Source organism: Lolium rigidum, chromosome 3 (genome assembly GCF_022539505.1).
Source record: "Lolium rigidum isolate FL_2022 chromosome 3, APGP_CSIRO_Lrig_0.1, whole genome shotgun sequence".
NCBI classification, from domain to species: domain Eukaryota; kingdom Viridiplantae; phylum Streptophyta; class Magnoliopsida; order Poales; family Poaceae; genus Lolium; species Lolium rigidum.
In genome coordinates this window covers 114,967,167-114,986,913 of record NC_061510.1, presented here as the reverse complement: position 1 = coordinate 114,986,913, position 19,747 = coordinate 114,967,167, and the positions used below count along the sequence as shown (strand labels likewise).

Genomic DNA, 19,747 nt, shown 5'->3' with positions numbered 1-19,747 from the left:
AGTTAGACAATTTAACGCAATCTCCTTGGTTTGGGTACTGTAGATCCGTAATTTTTGCATCACTTGCCTGTGGGTCCTGAGCTTTTATTTAGACTTATCCTTTTTTTTTGTTTGCTTAATCTTTGGAATTTGCCGTTTAGGCTACCGGTTGCCTGTGAGATCTTTCCGGTTTCGCTTTCATTGGAGCCGGTCAAGATTTGTTCTTTATATTTCTACCGCGTGTCTCCTACGTGTCATCATTCTGTTAATTTTACGTGTCCCTCTTCCCTCCACTATCGAATAAGCTGCACCGTTTAGCCTTTTTTTTAGCCTTCCACCGCTTAGCCTTGCGTTGGGATAAAGTTACAATATAACGGTTCAAAAAAAATTACAACATAAGGGCGACATCGACAAGAACTGGCCAGTTTCGTCCCCACGACCCCACTTACGTCTCCTCTGCCTCCTTTCATCTTTCGTCTTCCTCCCAATCTCCGCCGCCCACTCTGTCTTTGCCGCCCCCTTCCTGCAAGAGCGGACGCCGGCCACTTCCTTGGGCTAGGCAGTGGTTTGCTGGCTTGGGTTTTACTCTGGTTGTCTGGCGTTGCATCCGTCGTCTTATTGCGGTATTGGCTTCCGCGGCGACTCCCGCCTCGCCGCGCGCCTCATCCGCACGGGGCTCAGCGTCGCCGCGCGCGTCGCGGTCACCTCCTGCGTCGCCTTCCCGCTCCTCCTCGCCTACACCGCCGTTCTCGCCGCGGTCGCCGCGCTCGTGCGCCTGCCGCGGCCGGCGCTGCTGGTGGTGGGCGGCACCGCGTTCCTCGCCGGGGCGGCGCACGTCGGCGCGGTGTGGCGCGTGGCGTGCGTGCTGTCGGCGATGGAGGACGGCGCCAGGGGCTTCCGCGCCATCCACGGGAGCGACGAGCTGCTCTCCAGCGCCGGCAAGTTCTGGGCCGCGGCGGCCGTGTTCACAACGCTGGACGGCTGCGCCGTGGCCGGGCAGCTGGCATTCGTGTTTACCGGATGCCTCGCTGCTTTTTTTCCTCTCTAGATTGACTTTTCCGAGTTCTCGCAGACCTATCAGATATGTTCAGAATCGGCTTCTCTTCTCAGCAGTTTCCTCCTTCTCTTCTTCTTTATTGTTGATGTGTTGATTTATGTTTGGATTGCGTATGTGCACTTCGATTGGTTCGATGGTGCTGCGATTGCTATTCCTGACATCACATGCCTGCCGTTATATGCGTGCTGCCGTCCTCCTAGCGGTGTCCTTCTCTAATTGATTTCCTCCTGTTAAATTGATTTGTTGTTTTGGCTGTTGAGATTGTTGACTTACGGTGCATTGTTTCTATTCAATGTAGATCGTCAGGTTTTGCTACGCTCCCGATGAGCGCGACCCCTCTACCTCGCCGCGCTAGCGCCGTGTTCTTGGATGTGCCGACATCATCCTGCTCCACGCTGATGGCAGTCACGGTAGTTCTCCGGCTGGCACGCGTGGAAGGCGTGGTAGGCCCTCTTACTCGCGCTCACCGTCAGTGCTCTCGCGTCCACCTTTGAAGATGTCAATGGCGAGTCTTCTCTCTCCCTGTTCGTGGAAGGCGGGGAACACGGGTCACCGGCCAGTTCCATGTTTGCCCCGCGTTGTCTCCTGTCGCGATTTCTGCTCTCCTGCATTTGTCCGGCCATCGGTTCGCTATGCAAAGCGTCTGGTGAGCTATTCTGGTGAGATCGGTCTTCTCTTTTTTCTTCTCATGACTTGCTTTTATTGATTTAGCCGTAATTTCATCTCAGCCTGCATCCGTCGGCGTTAGTGTCTTACATTCATTGTGGTTTCCTTTTGTTTCTTCTGCTTAATTAATTCGCTTTTACCAGGGTATTGCGGAGGCGACTTTGTCGATGTTAGGATTTCATCGTTTCTGAACGAATTTGGTCCCTCTGCATGCTCTCTCTCTCTTCTGTTGGCGTTCTGTCCGACGATCTCATGGTCGGTTCTGATACTCCTAGCTCAAGACCTGCTATTCTTAGGCCGGCTGCTCGCAGTTCTACTGGTTTGTCTGTTCTCTGGCGTGGTCTTTTCTTATTTTCCAATTTCTCACACCGCGTTCATTTTTAGCATTTAGTTGCTGAGTCTTCTTCTGTTCATGTTGATTGGACATCTTCGAAGAAAACAAGATGACGACGAAGAAAGAAGAAAACAAGCACGCCAGTGCATCTCCCTTTGACGACGACGCCGAATCCTTCAAGAACAACGGCTGGCCTTTGAGTCTCTCGCTCCAGGTCTCGCCATCCACCGTGAGAACTCCGACGCCGATCACTACTGATGCACCAAGAAGCTAGAAAAACTCCTATCTTAGTGTCCTACTTTATTGCCTGCTTTAGGCTAGGGCAACCGAAAATGTATACCGTAAACTCGACGTGATCTACCTTTTGTTATATTCCGTTTAGTATTGGTCCAAGAGGACCCCGGAAATTGCACAGAACCAACTGGCCATTAGCTCAGTACCTGTCTGTCAGCTAAGACAAGAAAACATTCAGTCAAATAGGAACCAACGCGAAAGCTACGAACACAGGTGTGCTCATGCATCTTCAAAGAAAACAACAAGATATCACTCGGAGTAGCGATCAACTGGGCGCTCAACGATCAATAAAGTAAGTGATAAAATGCTTAACTTCTAAGTTCTCCCATCGTTTCCTGCAGCAAGCAATACTTACCTGCCACAACCCCATGATTTAACAATCAAATCTAAATGTATTCTCGGCTTTTGTGCATAATACAAATACATTCTCTAGAAGACATTATCAATAGCATTAAGCACTTCTACAACAGGCTTACAAGTTACAAACAAAGCTGGCATCTCACGGGCGCGGCGTGCCGCCGCGCCTTGGCTTCCTAGTATAGGAAAATAGCCAGCTAACATGGAGGCTAGCTACGCACCCACATCTAACCATTAGATCAATCCTATAGGCTGTTTCCACCCTTCATCTTACTTAACGCCGTTAGCTAGCTTTTTTCTCTCTCTCTCCCCACAAACCCACCACGGCACCACCTCCCGGCCCCGGTACTTGCTCTCTCCAGATATTTTCTCTGCCTGCCATCCTGTCTCTAGTTAAGCACGCCTCTCCACCTCCACACCAGCGGGCCGCCCATCTTCAACCTCTGCCGCCCATGGTGACTGGCGGGCGGCGCCGGATCCGAGTGGTGAGAGCTGCCGCCGGTGGGATCGCGGGAAGGGAGCGGGAGGGAGTTGGGCCGGTGCCTCCGGCCGGCTGCTTTTTTTGCGAGGATGGCAGGGGAGCACTCGTCTGCAAGTGCTAGGATCCGTTCGCATCCATCCTTTCTTGTTGCTACTTTTTCTCCTAATTTCTCCCGGTGACTTTTCTTCCCCAAAACCAGGCGATTTTATCTCTCTTGGATAAATCCTCTCTCTCATTCCTTCATTTTGGTTGTTGTTCTACCAGGAAAAACAAATTCGTCTATTTGAGAATTAATGTGCAGATTTTTTCCGATCTGGATTTGCTCTTCAAAGGCTAATGGAGTATTAGATTTGGATGTTGAGCGGTGGAGGCAGTCGGGATTGTAACCTCGAATTTTCTTTTGATCTCGATTTTTTTTTTTCAGTTTCTTCTTTTCGGATCTGGATTCTGCTGGGTTTCCGATGGAGATCCCACGTCGTTGCTTTTATTTTTTTGTACCACATGGTTCCCGATTCAGATCCATGGAGGTATGCAAGATCTGGAGATGGAGAAAAAAAATTCAAAAGCTTGGAGTAGCAGCAACGACTTCACATGGTGGTGGGCGTCCGCGTGTGTATATTTTGCTTGCTGTGATTTTACTTCTCACATTTTTCTTTGTGTGGAATTATTGTACTTTTTAGCGGGCATCGAAATTAAGGATATCTGATGAATTATCAGTTCCAGCAAAAGCTAATTTTGATTCATCTTTATGTCCAGGCAACGCGTCGATGAAGGCAAGACTACAGAGGCACGCCCGAGATCGGCCACGTTTTTTTTCCTTTTTTGATCCGAATTGTGTTGTGATTCCGACAAGATACAATGTTGTTGTTTTTTACATGGTTCCTGACCTCCGGGGCCAGATCTCATGTTCATGCATTCGAGGAATGGATGATCTTTTTATCTGGATTTTCATCGCTGCCGCTCCGCGGACTTCCTGCCCGCCTCGCTTCCTTCCCGGCGCCGCCTTTCTTTGTTGGCATGTACCCCGTCGTCCCGCGGAAGCAGACCGGGCTGCAGAGGTTAGCTAGGGGCAGAGAAGCTAGCAAACTCCTCCAAGAATTCCACCTGCGATTTTTTAAGGCCTGCACTTGTATTTTCTTTCTGATTTTAGCTTGTGAGATTATGGTGTGGCTATGTAATTAGGCACACGATTTGAGTTTGGATTTGTTGCTGCTTCCAACAGATGGATTAGTCGATTTTTTTATTAGTATGTAAATTTTAGGGCTAACGTGGTGGATTAGTTTCTGCAATAATGCTAGGATTTGAAGATTTATGTCAGTCTGTAGAGCGTGAAAATAATTCATTCTATTTTGTTAGCTGCCTCTTGATTATGGTATAATTTCTGAAGATCTACTGAAGATGTGAACATGTTTGAATGTGTTGAACTAATATTGTCATTGTAGTTGATTATTTTGCCCAAGTACTACATTGCGTGTACTTGTGTTCAAAGTGTGGATTTATTCACTTTCAGATTTGCTGGTATGTATATTTTGCCTGCTATGTTCATGTCTTCGGGTGCCTTTTTTTTGTAGTCTTTTGTAAGATCCCATTTTCGTCGTGGTCTCCAAATTTTGAGAATCAATGGTTCCAACAAAAAAAAACTAGCTGGAATATACAATGGCCATGCCCATTGCATCAACCACTGAAATTGCGTTTCACTTGGACAGAAATTCGAGCGTTGGAAGTGAGGATTGAAAATGGCCTGCAAAGTGAACCACGAGGTAGACGTGCTTCCCTGGTCCTGCCCCTGACATGTGCAGACAACACAGACCACCGATGAGTGCGTGGACGGAAAGCCACTAACAGACGTTAGGCAACACGGATCACAATGATATATCCAACGATTCCGCATGTATGCATAGCTACCACCACATGGTAGAAAATCCGCGTCGATATATATATATATATATATATATATATATATATATATATATATATATATATATATATAGGTAAATTAACTGGTGCTCTTAGGTGCCCGGGCACCATACGTAGATACGCGTATTTTTGCTTTGTAGTACACATACCTGAGGGTATACATACCTAAGTTACACATACCTAACGTATACATACCTAAGATATGCATACTCATATATCAGTGTTTGACAATCTGTTGTTGCGGATGAGCTGACCGAGAGCACGGAAGCCGTGGAGATGGAAAGCGCCGGGGGATGTGTTGGCCATGGTCTAAAAAAATACTAAATAAAAATTATATTGTAGCAATGCAGGTTGTTTGGACTATCATGTAGTGCGAAAATTCACATAATTAAAATTAGGTGAAAACAACATAATCTTAAAACAATGATATTGTACAACAAAAGTAGGGTTGGAAGCCGCGGAGATGGAGAGCGCCGTGGGATGCGTTGACCATGGTCTAAAAAAAATACTAAATAAAAATTATAGCCAGGGTTGTTTGGACTATCATGTAGTGCGGCAATTCACATAATTAAAATTTAGGTGAAAATAACATAATTTTAAAATAATGATATGGTACAACCAAAAGTAAGGTTTTCTTCAAATCTATCATTTTCGATTTCAGACCCGTTGCAAGGCACGGGCACTTTTGCTAGTAATAATAATAATAATAATCTATATTTATATCTATACCTAATAATAAAAGCAGAAACGTTTCCTTGGTTCGGTCCGTCAAGTTGGTTTGGTCCGTCGTGGGCTATTTCCTTCGTCCGTTCGTTCGTTCTTGTACGTACATCAACCGGAATTCCTATGCCAAACTCAGACCTCCGAGTAGTAATAGACATGGAGTCTACGTGTCACGGGCTTCGAAACTGTGGCCTGGTGCCTGGTCCTTATGATGTATTCTAACTCTACATGTACACGCTTCCTCGTGTTTCCTTCGATCCAAACTATGAAACTTGAATCAAAAGGGAAAAGAACTTGGAACGTACGGGATACGATCTCCCAGCCAGAGACGACGAGTCCCGCCTAGGCGCTTACAAAGAACCAGCCAACCTGACCTCTCCGCTCAATACGTACATCGTCCTCAGCCGCGCCACCGCGGCACGGAGACAAGCACCAGGTGTTTCTCTCCGGTGAAAGACGCCTTCACATTGTGCAGCCGTTACTGACCAGCGCTCCGCTAGCTTGGTCCGCGAAGATCGGATCGCGAATATGGCCTAGAGGGCGCGAGAGAAGTAACGGAACATGATCAAGGAGCATGCAGTACCGCTGGGTCGTCCAAAAACGTTCCCCTGCTCCTCACTAGCGTCGACAGTCGGCAGGTAAAGATATTGGCATTTGAGAGCAGGCTCGGAGCCGAGCTGCTCCGCCCTCGACAAGGCCGGGTGACGCCGACATCGATCCATATGGCCGGATGCGCGACGTCCTCGGCGTCACATAGACAGGCTATGCGCTATGCCTAGCCCGCCGCGTTCGTGCTCCCTCATGCTATCTTACGTCGTCGGCACGCCCCGATCGTCAACTAGGTGGTTGCGGACGCGGAAGCGTATTAGGCTCCATTTGCGAGTTCTATTGTTCATGGATCTATTCGCCAAAGTCATGTGGTTGCTGAGAATCTGAGATTCATTCTCCGGTTTGGTGTCCGGGCAACAAAAGAAAGTCCAAATAATTTCTTCGAAAACATGGTGTTCTGGGCGTTCGATGATCCAGGTCCGGTATCTCATGTCCCTCCCACTATTTGTTGGTGGTTGGCGCCATACCGCCATACGTACGTGAGGCTGTTGCACTATGACCAGCGACCCGATTGCGGCTGATCCTGCCAAAGACCAGCAGTCCACCGCGGTAGTCAGATCTTGCACCTGAAAGAAATTGGCAACACCATGCATGGTGGACCCCATTGGCATATGGACGGCTGTACATGCGGTATTGTGCTCTCCGTGCAACACACCAGCAAACAAATTACACGTATGAAGAAAGGAACACCAGCATGCATGGTATTTCCATGGCGGGCATTCACGGCAAAACCAAATTAAAAGACAAGCACTTTTCTATGTGCACTTTAAGAAAAAGGAGTTGAGCCTGAAGCATAATTCAATGTACTACAAGGCACCCTAATAGGGTAGCCTGACTGAATTGGCAGACGGATAGGGAGTGGTGGCACGCCTGACCACGGAGCAGCTGTCGTTAAATCTGGCTGGTTTTTGTGCCACGTTGTAACGACAATAACTTATTTTGTGTACCATCAGGAAGTCAGTTTTTCTTTCTCCCAGAATGTACAAGCATGTTTCCTATCTATAACTATAATAGTTAATAATTTATATTAGTAAATATTAGACGATTGCGAAAAAAATATTTTCACCACGAATGGTTTGTAGGAGCGATTAAGAATTTATTGCTCCATTTACTCAAAAATTATTTATTGCTCCCGGTGCAACGAACGGGCACTTTTGCTAGTAATAAAATAAGGTTTCTTGCCAGATTTTCGTTCAACATTAAACTACCCTCGAAGTTGATACAAATTACCCACCACTGGTACGGGTAAGAGCATGTACAATAAGGTCTAGTCAGCTGGCTACAAGGATTAAAATAATATATTTATGTCTAGTTGGAGGAGAGAGAAGAGGAGAGAGAATGGAGGTGGGCTACTATGCAATAGCCAGCTCTTGCGCGTGCTCCTAGGCACTTTGTGAGAGTGAAATGTGGGCCATATGTTAGTAAAGTACTTCATTTTTATAGCCAACTATTGTACATGTTAGCTATATGGTAACTACGAATGATATGGCATCTTGTTATAGTCAGCAGTTGGCTATACTATTGGAATTGCTCTAAGTGAAATAACGGTTAGAAAAAAAAGGTCACACCATCGATCGAGAAAGTTACTCCTCGTACATAGTCCTGTCGGTCAATCGTGGAGGAAACAAATTAACTCCAGATGGATCACGTCTAAGCTTTCGTATTGACTAGACACGTGAGAGGAGGCGAGATCAACCACGGCGAAAACAATGCCTGGTGGTGGCGCGCGCCGTCACGCATTATTTTCTCGTCCCTGGTTCATCACCTCGACAACCATCGGTCATGCGAGAAGAGCTACAGATCAATACCGGCCAGCGAGTTCCAATTGCACGGTGCCCCCATCTTGGATGGATCGACAGGCTCGCGGGTATGCGGCTGGCCGCGTTGAAGGGGCCGCCATCGCCGGAAGGGACATCACCGCCAGTGTCATCAAAGAGCTAGCGTCACCAGATCAATTTCACCAGCCCAGACTTCTTCGACGAGATGAACCAGTCCGCCTTCGAGAAGCCTGTCCCGCCGCCACCTCCGTATGGGCAACCCGGTAGCAGCAGAAGTCGGCGCAGCCACAGGCCCGCAGCCCGAGGTACCCTTCTCGCTAAAGGTTTTGGTCCCTGGCCTTATCTCCGTGATGGAGAAGTCGGGGGCATGATACCAGGATCGCCGCGAGGTGGCCAGACGACTTGCCGCTCTTATGGGTGTGGTACAACGTCCTCCACGCGGAGGTGTGCGATCCCCTGCCGCTCAGCACGTTGCTCTTTTTGTTTGGTACAAGGTCTCGCAGATGGCCGCCACGATGCCCATCGCCTCTTTAGATGGCGGCCATGGGGTGCAGGAAGTCTCGCCGGAAGTTCGGCTCCAGATGGACATTGCCAAGGCCGAAATTCCGCCACAGCTGGACATCACCGCCATCTCACTACTTCGTCGGAGCTCTCCTGATTGGTTCTTTCTTCTGTTTTCCGGCCAGATTAGTGCGGATTTAGAACTGAGATTTTGTGCTGAATTACTGGGGAATTACCAACGACGCCCAGACGCAGCACAGAGGCAGCACGCAGCACGACGCTCTAGACAGCAAGACGCAGTCTGCAGTGTACATTATATTGTAGGCATGTGAATCTTGACGAGGCCGAGCTGAGCGTCGGCAGCCATGCAATACTACCTATATTCAGCACCATAGCTAAGATTTTGAATGAGTGTCTGCTTCCGTTCTTTTGCATAGTTAATTAAAAAAAAGTAAACAGCTTGCAGTGAAATCTATACCTAATAATAAAAGCAAAAGGGCTTCTTGTTGGTCCGTTTTTTTCTGCCCCTGAAGTTGAGTCAAATTACAGCACTGCCACCGCTAAGTTACCACTTCGTCCCGCGACCCGCACGAAAAGAAATACTCCGTATATCTCCTGAAGGCCTTGTTTACTTCTCTTGTATTTTTCTTCCCAATAGGTATGGGGATGAGAGGGGATTTGGTGTTCACCCAATCCCCTCAAATACCCCTCCCCAAAAATACACTAGTATGATGGAGAGTTTTTGATTTAGGTAAAAAATGTAGGAATGGGAGGGGATGGGAGGGGATATCTCGGGATTATGTCGTTCAAAACCGGAGAAGTAAACGGACTAGTGGGGATTTTCCGGGATACGAAATAATCCCCTCCCATCCCCGTAAATACCCTAGAAGTAAACAAGGCCGAAACGGGGAGGGATTGGTCAACGCTCGCAGCGGTCGTCTCCTCCGTCCTCATCCTCCCCTCCTCCCCGGCGGCGTGCACACGCTCCAGGCACTGGGCAAGGCCATGCTCGGCGGGTACGAGTACCACGAGGTGCGCCGCCCTGCAAATCCCCGGGGCAGCCGCATCCCTCCGCTACCTTCCCTCAATCCCGGCCCGCGCTACCAGCAAAGATGTTTAACCTTCCTTGCGATCCGATCGGAATATGTCCTGCAGGATCTCGATCCGAAATTTTTTCTACCACTGGCGACTGAATCGAGCATCTGAAGGACAGATCGAGCTCTCTGGCGATCGATCCCATGTCAAGCTGTTGCTTAATTTGAGGCAGGGGCGAGCTATCCCGGGCAGGATCTTGGCGAAGTGAAATCTCAGGCTGGATTGTTGGAGGTCAAATTTGTTTTGCGAGGAAGGACACTAGGTAGACGATTCAAACGGTGGCCAGCCTACTCAACTCCTTCAACGATTCGTCGCCTCGTCGAACCAACCGGTGCGCACCTGACTCTCGGCGAGGCGCCCTACGCCCATAAGCGGCAGTGGTGGCGGGACTCTACGCGGCGACGACCTCCGTCCGGGCGTCCGGCCGGCGCCCGACTTCTCTGTCCTTTGCTCTCTCGGCAATACTCGTTGCGGTGATTTGGGGACAGCTGCCCTCTTTCCAGAACCGATCCTTGTAATCCATTAGCTCAGGACCCCGGTGGATGCAAATTACTCCATGAATTTCTAATTATGTGTTACATTTGCACAATCAGAATCTACATGTATTAAAAGTGCAGGTAAACCATGTTTACAAGTCCAGTGATGTGTTCTTTACATAGTACCACACGGTATCGGAAATTCAATTCAGATTCCTAGGGGCTTACTCCCTTTCCACCAAAAAATAAAATTCTAATTATTAATAAACTTTAACAAATATTTTTGTATGTATATCTTGACAATCTATGTGCCTTACACTTTCGCAATTAAACAATATTATTTTATGGTAAATATAAAAAAGAGAAAACATGTCTCAAAGAAAGCCTAATTTTTAGCACCAAATTTTATCTTTTTTACACGCTACAAACAAAAGTCTATTTTTTATGGACAGACTTTGTGCGTAAAACATCACCCCTGCCGATCGACTGGACTGCAGCAGAAAACTTCACATTATTTTTGTAGATTAAATAAGATTTTAGGCGAGGGAGCCAGATTTTAATCACCCGGTGCAACGCACGGGCAAATTTCCTAGTAAATACCTATACGCTTCAAGGAAGCTTCAGAGTTTAGTGTCGAGGACAGCTGACACAGCAAAATGTAATACGGAGTAGACTTGAGTATCAATAATGTGTACTTATTCGTAGTTATGTGCCCACAGTCTACAGAGACATGTTTATTCTGAATCGTGCATATGTGCTAAACCAGAGGCATGTAGTTCATATGTCAAGCAAGTTCTATTTCTGATGCTGAGTAGATTATAAAACTAAACTACACCCTCAAACTTTTTATTGGGTTGGGTTACCAGGACGAGTGAGAACACATTTGTTTTTATATTTCAATGAAAAATATTAATGAAAGTGAGGTGGTGCATATAAAAGATGCAAGACTCAGCGACACTTGTATTTGAAGTCAGTTCTGAAATTCCGATGTTTGGAGCTACAACAAGATTATTAAGTTTATGCATTGCTTCATTATTTTCTGGTACATTATGTTGGGAGTGCATTTTTCGGTTTTCCAATGTGATGCGGTGCATCGGAGATTCGAAATAGGCGATGCGAGATGAAGGCCACCTGAATCTTGATCTAGGATGACAAGCGGCATTGCAAGCCTCTGGTCCACAAGCAAGGATGCAGTGTTGTGCATGCGGATGAGTCCTCAAGCTAGGCAGCGCGAGGTGTACGCCGACAGGTCCTCAAGCAGGACAACGTGTGGGGGAATTTGAGGAAGGGGAGGGCACCACGTTGTTGGTGAGATGGGTAAGGGACGTAACCATAAGTGAGATGCCTCGAAGCTGAAGAATGTCTCGTGGCATGCATGTCTGCAAGAGGCGGACGGGGAATCCGTAGCAACGCACGAGAAATTTTCCTATATCTTCTCATATATCGATGTATTTTTCTTCTTTTTATGTACCATCATCTTATAATAATTTTATTTATGTAGAAACGTTATAATTTAGTATATTTTTTCTCTTTCGCAGCAACGCGCGGGCATTGTCCTAGTTCTTTACTAATGACCATATATAGCCACCATAACAACGATGCTAGTTGACTAAATTTTTAACTTTACGAATTCTTCTACAACACCGAGGGAAGGTCTGAGATCTCTACCCCTCCAGCCATCGGAGCAGCTGATAGAGGAGGCGTGGACCCCTCAATTCTCTATCCTGGAAGGTTCTGTTTCGTTTCGTTTATCCTCTCAAGTCTCAACTAGGAGCGCGCACACATCTCCACCTACCAGCGTAGAACTCCGTAGAAACTGCCAAGGTAGAAGTCATACATGACATATAGTATATGTGAGTAGAAGTAGTCCACTACGAGAATAAATCTCCGATGCTTTTTCTTCCTTGTTTAACTCATGCTGACTGATTGTGGACTAGCTCTTCATTAACTTGGACTATTTTGCTCAGAAAAAAAGCTTTAAAAAAACTTGGACTATTTTCAAGTGATTGCCGACGACAAAAAAAAGGAAGAATCGGCACGGTCTTCTTTCATGGCAATTCTATTTTCCTTCACAAACTTTGTCAGCAAGTTGAGTCCCTGCTCATAGTAAAGTTCGGGCAATCATACACTCAAGGTATAAGACATGTCGATTATTCGTTGTAGGTCAATATGGATGTAATTATTCATATTCTAAACATAAATTTTAAATGACACGACGTTTCCTAGGTGCAAAATAAGTATTATATATACACCCTAGGTGTTGAATAGCATTTCTAATATTTGTACATAACGTATACCAATTAGAACACATGGTATATCTATATATTGCCAACCTCTAGACCATAATTTTCCGGAGAAATCAAAGCCTTGGATGTACGCTTCCATTCATAGAATTAGAACTCAAGAAACTAGAGATAATATAAACTATATTGAAAAATGGGCCAATTTTATTCTATCAGTTTTTCGATAAAGGAAATATATTCATATCAAAGATACCAATTACACACAGTCTCTCCAACAACGCAACACCCTAATAGCAGTACAGATGCACACAGCCAAAAACGATAAAAGAAAACTAAGAAAGAAAAGTCCCGGTATAGTATATCCTAGACCTAGCAACAGTAATACATCCACCCCCTAGACAACACCTCAAATACAGACTCTTCAAAAGCGACACCTCCAAATAGGGAACAGTGCACCAGCGCCGTCGTCGCCCGATCAAAGATCTTAGGTTTTCACCAAGATAGTACCCGCTCTCAAAACAATGCCTCCAACAAGGTCATTGCCAGGCACAACCAGTTAAGGTTAGACCTTGGATTTTCACCCTGAAAGGTAGGACTCTGCACTTCACATGTGCTGCCGCCCCCACTTTCATACCACTACTGCGAATCCCGGAACACCAAGCAAGTTCCTCAACATCGTGGGGACTTGAACCTTCTTTAGCTAATCCTCCAATCCTGCCTTCATGAAATTCTTTGTTTCTGACTTCACCATGGACCAAAAGTCTCCTGATGTCAACATAGAACAGAGCTTCGTGCCGCTCCCTCCGGAACCAAAGGGTCGGAATAAAAGCATGGGTGCGCGCGAACGAATACCACCCGATCCTGTGAACTCGAGGCAAAAGATGCACTGTTCCATTCGCTGTCGGAGCCTTCCGAAACTCATCACTCCGGCTAGATGAAGAAAACTCGGCATCCAGAACATCTTCATCTTCGCGAAAGAAGAACCCTAGGACCACCACCATGAAAGCCGGAACGGCCAGCCCCCACGCCGCTGCCATGGCTGGGAACCGCGGTCCATCTTTCTCCTCCAACCCGGCCGGTGGAGGTCAGCAACGATCCCGCTGCCGCCCTTTCCCCGCCGAGTTCCGCCACACCACCGCGTCTCCCGCCATGATCTAGGTGAAGTAGCCGAAGGCCACCGCCACTAGACCCGCCGTCCACCGTCGCCGCCCTGGAAGACCCCACCTCCGCGCGAAGGGGAGTCCATGGACGCGCCACCACCGCCCCTGCCTTTGGCAGCCGGAAGCGGCCATCACCGCCGACCCCAACGGCGGCAACGGCCAGGAGGAGGAAGATGTTCCGCCTCTTCTTGGATTCGGGTCGTCGCCCGGAGCCGCCTCGCGCGAGACGACCCTGGGCGAAGGTGGGAAGGGAGGAGAGGGGATGGGAGGGGGCGGTGGCGACGCTGGGAGGGTGGTTATTTATTTGTAGTAAGTTTTGTATGCTTTTCGAAAAGTCAAAGCATGAATTCATATACACTAAACTTAATATTATCTAAACAAATTGGTTCTAATTAATACAGCACCTTCTCATTTTCATTTTCTTTTTTCAGATTTCGTCTTCCGAAAGACTGATTCTTGGAGTTAGATCCTTGCTAACCGGAGCCAAAACTATTTTGGCTACTTTGCTCTGACTCACTTGCGAAAATGTGAGGTAAAAAGTAAAACAGAATGACATAAGAAAAAATTATTATAATCCGCTTCTTCCCATTCAAAAATAGGAAATGGAAATTATGTTCATTTCTGTATATTCATTTTTACCTCCCACTTTGATAATTTTCACACCAATTATCTTGTTTAGCAGCAACTCATTTCGATTACTCCATTTAGTCAACTTTTTGTCTAGATTTTACCCCTTTTTAAGTTTTTCGGATCTGCCTGACGACTCCTAGCCATCGACACTACATACGTCGTCTGAGAGGGGAAAAATGACCGTTAGGCGGTCTGACGTCCGTGTGGGCGACCGCGGTGGCGATCCTGGCCTGCCGGCCGCCTAAGTGTCTCGGCCGCCGTCTGCTTCGACGGAGAGGGCTCCGCTTTGTCGTTTCTAGGCTTTGGCCGTTGAAGATTCAAACTCAAGTTCGGAGGCGGAAGAGGGAGAGGGTTACTCGGCGCGGGCGTTGGACTATCTGTGCCGATCTCCTTCGCCGGATGACACCAGGGACTTGGTCGAATCTTTGTCTGGACTAGCCCAGCAAGATGAGAAACAACGTGATCGGCAGAATCGTCAGCGTTCGGCAGCTTGGGAGTTTTCATCCTCAACAAGCAAGGAACGATCATCTATGAGTCTTTCTCCCTCGCCGGCCAGCGGATCTTCTCCGGTTTGTCCTTTTAGACTGCCCGCTCTCGAACCTACCACGTTTCCCCTCGCCGCCGACGATGTTGTGGGGTGGACGGTGGTTCGGTGACGGCTTCGGTCGTCGGATTCCTCGGTTGTTTCCTGTTCTGATCCGCATAATCAGCAGAATTCAATAAACGAGCTACTGGGCTCGGTTGCAATTTTCAATAAGAATTTGGCTCGGGCTCTAGGCGGGCCTACTACGCTCAATGCTGCCCGTCATGAGGCTCGCCGTGCTAAAGCCCAAATCGCCCGAACGATCCCATAGAAAATTCCTTTCCACACTGACAACGCTGCAGGGCGTGCTTGGCATCGGAAATTAGGCTTTTGGAGGGCACGGGCGATTTCGGCTGTTCCTGGCGGCGGTGATCGTGCGGGCGGCGGAGAGTGTGCTGACTTGGAGATGAGTATTGGTGGAGGGGGTTTTGGTCCGGCCTGAGGAAGCGGACTGGGCAGGGGGCGCGGTGACCACGGTGACCGCGGTGGACACCATGGGTCTGGCGGTGACCACGGCGGACACCATGGCACTGGCCGTGGCACCGGTTTCATTGGCCATGGTGCTGGTTTCAATGGGCCCTCGGGGTTCAACGCTGGTCGCGGTGGAGGCTTCATCTCTGGCCGGCAAGGGAACTTCGTGGCTCGAGAGGCAGCGACACGGCTGGAGACGAGCGCGACCATGTGCAAGGGCAGTACTCCAATGCGGAGTGATGGCGTGTAAGACACACGTCCGTTGGGAACCCCAAGAGGAAGGTGTGATGCGTACAGCAGCAAGTTTTCCCTCAGAAGAAACCAAGGTTATCGAACCAGTAGGAGCCAAGAAGCACGTTGAAGGTTGATGGTGGCGGAGTGTAGTGCGGCGCAACACCAGGGATTCCGGCGCCAACGTGGAACCTGCACAACACAATCACAGAACTTTGCCCCAACGTAACAGCGAGGTTGTCAATCTCACCGGCTTGCCGTAAACAAAGGATTAGATGTATAGTGTGGATGATGATGTTTGTTTGCGAAGAACGAGTAAAGAACAATTGCAGTAGATTGTATTTCAGATGTAAAGAATAGGACCGGGGTCCACAGTTCACTAGTGGTGTCTCTCCCATAAGATAGCAGATGTTGGGTGAACAAATTACGGTTGGGCAATTGACAAATAAAGAAGGCATAACAATGCACATACATATATCATGATGAGTACTATGAGATTTAATCAGGGCATTACGACAAAGTACATAGACCGCTATCCGGCATGCATCTATGCCTAAAAATTCCACCTTCGAGCTTATCATCCGAACCCCTCCAAGTATTAAGTTGTAAACAACGAGACAATTGCATTAAGTATGGTGCGTAATGTAATCAACACAAATATCCTTAGACAAAGCATCGATGTTTTATCCCTAGTGGCAACGAGCACATCCACAAACTTAGAACTTTCCGTCACCGTCCCGATTTAATGGAGGCATGAACCCACTATCGAGCATAAATACTCCCTCTTGGAGTCACAAGTATCAACTTGGCCAGAGCCTCTACTAGCAACGGAGAGCATGCAAGAACATAAATAACATATATGATAGATTGATAATCAACTTGACATAGTATTCAATATTCATCGGATCCCAACAAACACAACATGAAGGATTACAAATAGATGATCTTGATCATGATAGGCAGCTCACAAGATCTAACATGATAGCACAATGAGGAGAAGACGACCATCTAGCTACTGCTATGGACCCATAGTCCAGGGGTGAACTACTCACACATCGATCCGGAGGTGATCATGGCGATGAAGAGACCTCCGGGAGATGATTCCCCTCTCCGGCAGGGTGCCGGAGGCGATCTCCTGAATCCCCCGAGATGGGATTGGCGGCGGCGGCGTCTCTGGAAGGTTTTCCGTATCGTGGCTCTCGGTACTGGGGGTTTCGCAACGAAGGCTTTAAGTAGGCGGAAGGGCGGAGTCGGGAGAGTCACGGGGGCCCCACACGCTAGGGCCGCGCGGGCCCCCTTAGGCCGCGCCGCCCTAGTGTGGCGGCGCCCCGTGGCCCCACTTCGTCTCTCCTCCGGTCTTCGGAAGCTTCGTGGAAAAATAGGCCCCTGGGCGTTGATTTCGTCCAATTCCGAGAATACTTCCTTACTAGGATTTCTGAAACCAAAAACAGCGAGAAAACAACAACCGGCTCTTCGGCATCTCGTCAATAGGTTAGTGCCGGAAAATGCATAATAATGACATATAATGTGTATAAAACATGTGAGTGTCATCATAAAAGTAGCATGGAACATAAGAAATTATAGATACGTTTGGGACGTATCAAGCATCCCCAAGCTTAGTTCCTACTCGCCCTCGAGTAGGTAAACGATAACAAAGATAATTTCGAAGTGACATGCTATCATAATCTTGATCATACTATTGTAAAGAATATGAGATGAATGCAGCGATTCGAAGCAATGATGAAGATAATGAGTAAACAAATGAATCATATAGCAAAGACTTTTCATGAATAATACTTTCAAGACAAGCATCAATAAGACTTGCATAAGAGTTACTCATAAAGCAATAAATTCAAAGTAAAGGCATTGAAGCAACACAAAGGAAGATATAAGTTTCAGCGGTTGCTTTCAACTTCAACATGTATATCTCATGGATAATTGTCAACACAAAGCAATATAACAAGTGCAATAGGTAAACATGTAAGAATCAATGCACACAGTTGATACAAGTGTTTGCTTCGGGATAGAAAGAATAGGCAAACCGACTCAACAATAAAGTAGAAGATAGGCCCTTCGCGAGAGGGAAGCATTGATTACTATATTCGTGCTAGAGCTTTTCATTTTGAAAACAAGAAACAATTTTGTCAACGGTAGTAATAAAGCATATGTGTTATGTATAAGATATCCTATAAGTTGCAAGCCTCATGCATAGTATACTAATAGTGCTCGCACCTTCTCCTAATTAGCTTGGATTAACACTGATTATCATTGCATAGCATATGTTTCAACCAAGTGTCACAAAGGGGTACCTCTATGCCGCCTGTACAAAGGTCTAAGGAGAAAACTCGCATTGGATTTCTCGCTTTTGATTATTCTCAACTTAGACATCCATACCGGGACAACATAGACAACAGATAATGGAATGCTCTTTAATGCATAAGCATTCAACAACAATTAATATTCTCATAAGAGATTGAGGATTGATTGTCCTAACTAAAACTTCCACCATGAATCATGGCTTTAGTTAGCGGCCCAATATTCTTCTCTAACAGTATGCATACTCAAACCATTTGATTGTGAAAACCGCCCTTACTTCAGACAAGACGAACATGCATAGCAACTCACATGATATTCAACAAAGGTAAAAGTTGATGGCGTCCCCAGAAACATGGTTACCGCTCAACAAGCAACTTATTAAGAAATAAAACACATAAGTACCACTACAAGAAAAGTTGCCATGGCCGACGAAGTTGAAGTCGCGCCGTGGTTGCTGGTGTACCATGGCCGACGATTTTGGGTCTGTCCGTTGTGCATGTCAAAACGTTTTTTTTCTCGTTTTTGAGGCCACCTAGCCCGACGAAAACGGCCAAAACGTGGCGTATGGTTGCCCGGACGTGGTGCATCTCGAATTCTCGGGTTCGCCGGCCGAGTCAACGCAAATCCGCACCGCCGAGGGATGTAGGGCCCGGATGGCAGCCTCTCTGGCATTGTTTTTTTCTCGATCGCGCCATCTCGTTCAATGCTCTCCGATCGAGCCGTTTACGATGCAGGATCATGGGTCCCGCATGTCATCCTCTATGAACCAAAATTCTTTCTATTCTTGGATTTTTTTTGACCCCCTGATTTCTGGCTACTTCCTTTTTCTTTTGATCCCTTGCCACCTCTCAAACGGTGATACCGCTTCTGCTAAATGGGACCCGCATGTCATCCTCTATGTACTATAAAACTTTCTTTTCTTGGATTTTTTTTGGCACCTCAAATTTGGTCACTTGCCTTTTTCTTTCGATCCCTGCCGCCTCTCAAACGGTGATACCGCTGCTGCTAAATGGGACCCGCATGTCATCCTCTATGTACTATAAAACTTTCTTTTCTTGGATTTTTATTGGCACCTCAAATTTGGTCACTTGCCTTTTTCTTTCGATCCCCTGCCGCTTCTCAAACGGTGATACCGCTGCTGCTAAATGGGACCCGCATGTCATCCTCTATGTACTATAAAACTTTCTTTTCTTGGATTTTTTTGGCACCTCATATTTGGTCACTTGCCTTTTTCTTTCGATCCCCTGCCGCCTCTCAAACGGTGAGACCGCTGTCGCTAAATGGGACCCGCATGTCATCCTCTATGTACTATAAAACTTTCTTTTCTTGGATTTTTTTGGCACCTCATATTTGGTCACTTGCCTTTTTCTTTCGATCCCCGTCGCTTCTCAAACGGTGATACCGCTGCTGCTAAATGGGACCCGCATGTCATCCTCTATGTACACTCAAGTTTCTTTTCTTGAATTATTTTTGGCTCCCGATATTTGGTCACTTGCCTTTTTCTTTCGATCTCATGCCACGTTTAAAACGTTGAGGAACCCTGTCGGCTCATGGGACCCGCATGTCATCCTCTATGTGCTATAAAAGTTTATTTTCTTGGGTTTTTTTTTCACCCTCCGATTTTTGGCTATTTCCTTTTTCTTTTGATCCCCTGCCGCCTTGGAAACGTTGAGTAAGCTGCTGACTCATGGGACCCGCATGTCATCCTCTATGTACAATCAACTTTCTTTTCTTTTGATCTCAAGCCGCATTTGAAACGTTGAGACCGCTAGCTGCTAATTGGGACCCGCATGTCATCCTCTATGTACAATAAAGTTTCTTTTCTTGGATTATCTTTCGCTCCCGA

At 47.0% G+C, this 19,747-nt stretch overlaps 1 long non-coding RNA gene across 1 annotated transcript; it reads left to right on the top strand.

Moving 5' to 3' along the window:
* The first annotated feature begins 944 nt into the window (after nucleotides 1–944).
* On the top strand, nucleotides 945–2,472 carry LOC124698047. Its single transcript, XR_007000867.1, has 2 exons — nucleotides 945–1,695; nucleotides 1,846–2,472. It is a non-coding gene; the product is annotated as an uncharacterized LOC124698047 (long non-coding RNA).
* The last annotated feature ends 17,275 nt before the right edge of the window (nucleotides 2,473–19,747 follow it).